General features: G+C 43.3%; 1 pseudogene; it reads left to right on the plus strand.

Moving 5' to 3' along the window:
• Positions 1 to 1,561: 1,561 nt before the first annotated feature.
• LOC119272582 lies at positions 1,562 to 2,540 on the plus strand (annotated as a pseudogene).
• The last annotated feature ends 845 nt before the right edge of the window (positions 2,541 to 3,385 follow it).

A 3,385-nucleotide genomic window follows, 5' to 3' on the forward strand; every position in this document is an offset into this window, starting at 1 on the left:
GTTTGTCTCCGTTTTGCGGGAGAGAACACGGGTGGACCGCTCGACAGACAGTTACAGGCCTGTGTTGGATAGCAGAACACATCCGGACAACGCGGTCCGGACGTATGCAGACGTTTTGAGGATCGGTGTTGGAGATGTCCTTACGAAAAAAAATTGATGCACCTTGTATACAAACTGAACACTTTGAGACAAAGTATCAGGGTTACGAACAGAAGCCTAGGACTTCATAGAGAACTCATTTTTTTTACAACATTTCGCATTCAAACTTTTTCTATTTTTATTATACATAGTGAAAAGTCTCATGATCAAATTTGGGGCTATTCTGGGTTGATTTGCTATCCTTAAAGCATTAATTGATTTTCTGACCATTAAAAAGAAAAAACACTCGGTTCAAAATAACATGCAGTCGATTTTAGAAAAGGATGAAACTTGGCATGGTGTCATTATATGACCCTGATAGGATGTGGTAAAAATTTGAAATTATCACGAGAAAAACTGAATGCACTTCGTGTACAAACCGAACACTCTCTGACGAAGTATCAGGGTTTCAAACAGTTAGTGTGGAATTGATATAGAACACAATTTCTTTTACATTTTACTCTTCAAACTTTTTTATATTTAACACACACCACTCAAAGTCAAAGGAGACTTTCTACATAAATAATTAGTCACAAAATGCGCACATGCTTCCTTTTCCCACCTTCTACAAATCTTAAAAGACTTTCCGCGGAATGGCTAGTAGTGTTCTAAACCAAAAGCGTTGCTTGTTGAAGACTTCCCGTGTATACAAATAGAAGCAAAACGTCTCTCATTGTATAAAGAAAATAAAGAAATGGGAGAAGGATAGAAGAAATGTAAGGATTACACGTTGTGGCTGATCCGGTCTTAATTTATCGGCCCATTCCTGGCAAGTGGCAACTACATACAAAGTCGTCCACATATCACATTGAATAAGGAAAATTAAACCTTTTCCGACCCAAATCATCAGATATAATAAGGTCTTATATTATTGGAACGGCTGGAGTACAGCACAATATTTCATGCGGAGGACTTCTTCTCTTAGATCAGAACGACATCTTCCAATTTGTTGGCGCTAATCATATACAGTAGTAAAATAATATGAGCAGCCTCGTGCAGCAATGGAAAGCTGCGGTAGGCCATAGGCGACGTACGGCATGTGCTAATACTCAAGTTGACAACGGCATGTGGAACATGTCAAACACGCGTCCATGAAATCCTACCAAGAAGTTCAACATCAAGCAAAATGGAGAGACTATATATAGCTTCCATACCGTTCTGGTTTCACTCACATCCATCGCTGCGATATTCGTTCATTCCCTTCTACTCCCTCCGTTCCTAAATATTTGTCTTTTTGAGATTCAAATGGACTACTACATGCGGATGTATATAGACATATTTTAGAATGTAGATACACTCATTTTGCTCCGTATGTAGTCACTTGTTAAAATCTTTAGAAAGACAAATATTTAGGAACGGAGGGAGTAGCAGCTAGCTTGCAAATTAATTCTAGCCTTCTCCTTCTGAACGTGCAGTGGTGCACATGGCGGCTTCCTCTCGCTTCCCGTTAGCTGCTCGCTGCAGCCTCTTGCTCACGGCAGCGCTGGTCCTAGCGCTGAGCCTTGGAGCCCACGGTCATGCAGGTGCCGATGCTGGTGCCGGGTTAAGCTCGTCCTTCTACGACGACTCGTGCCCCGGTGCGGGCGACATTGTCCGGCGCGTCATCTAGAAAGCCCGCGTCGCCGACGCGCGCATCCCGGCCAGTCTCATCCGCCTTCACTTCCACGATTGCTTTGTTCAGGGTTGTGACGGCTCGCTTTTGTTGGACAACGACCTCCCGGCGATCATGACCGAGAAGGAGGTCCCTGCCAACGACAGGTCAGCACGCGGGTTCAAAGTGGTCGACGACATCAAGCGTGCACTGGAGAACGCATGCCCCGGCATCGTGTCTTGCGCCGACATCCTTGCCCTCGCCTCCGAGATTTCCGTCGAGCTGGCTGGAGGGCCGCGCTGGAGTGTGCCGCTGGGCCGCCGTGATGGCACGACCACCAACATCGAAAGCGCCAACAATCTCCCGAGCCCCTTCGACTCTCTGGAGACGCTCCAGGAAAAGTTCAAAAACTTGGGCCTCGACGACACTGACCTTGTCGCCCTCCAAGGAGCACACACCTTTGGGCGGGCGCAATGCCAGTTCACGCAGCGGAACTGCAGCGCCGGGCAGGACGACGAGACGCTCGTGAATCTCGACACAGTCACCCCTGACGTCTTTGACAACAAGTATTACGGCAACCTCTTGCGTGGCCGCGCCCCTCTCCCTTCCGACCAGGTCAAAATGGGGAACATAAGCCCGTTGACCGAAAGGGCCGGGGAGATTAGGAACAACTGTAGGAGGGTGAACAGAAAACCCTATTGACGAATGAGATTGATGTTATGAGTTGTGAACTCGTTGTCTTTGTGTAAATCATTCTTTTAATTCATTCCAACTGTAAAGTGTTCCCTTATTATTTTGTTTTGGATACAAATGTAAATGTTCAGTATGTGATTTTCACAAACCAATATTTGTATATCAAATGACTTGTCTTCGGTAAACATATTCATATCGCTTTACCACTGCTACAAAATGACATGTCATGGGACTATATATCTATGTATTTTGAATTTATGACATTGCCTTATCAAAATTTTCATGGTTTTATATCTACTAGCAAAAGAGCCCGTGCGTTGCAACGGGAGGGAAAACATAACACACGCTTTTAACTCAACAACCATCACTCAAGACCATAATAGGTCCATCTCCTTTATTTTTGCGAGGCATCATATTTGTGTTGCCGCTTATCCTCCTTCTCACCCTCGCCGGCGATGCCCTCGATGTTCACACAAAATAACAAAAAACATGTGTTGAATATGGTTAATCCTAAGGCGTCTCTCTCTCCCTCTCTCCTCCCTCTCCTTCTCTCTCTCCCTCTCTCTCTCTCTCTCTCGCTCGCTTTCTCTCACTCTCGCGATGAGAAATCTGTTGTTTTCCCCTGCGACATTTTTCAGAGGTATGCATTTGTAGTTATCGATGTTTTTTTCCGTATATGGTTATAGTGGGGTGTTTATTTGCAGTCTGGATCGCCGCCGGTATGAAAAAAATCCGAATCTTGCGCTATAAATTATAAGTTTGCTTCCATAACAATATTTTAAAGATATTTAAAAGGTAAAATTAACATCATATTTAGATTGCACATATTTTTCTAATAAAATTTCATATATAATATGTTAAAATCAAAGTTACAGTTTAAAAGACATAGATAATTTAGAAAATCATTTGGTTTGACTCAAATATATTTTGAAATGATATTTAAAAATACTTAACAGGTAAAAA

The sequence above is a fragment of the Triticum dicoccoides genome, chromosome 3A, assembly GCF_002162155.2.
Source record: "Triticum dicoccoides isolate Atlit2015 ecotype Zavitan chromosome 3A, WEW_v2.0, whole genome shotgun sequence".
In the NCBI taxonomy this organism is placed as follows: Eukaryota; Viridiplantae; Streptophyta; class Magnoliopsida; order Poales; family Poaceae; genus Triticum; species Triticum dicoccoides.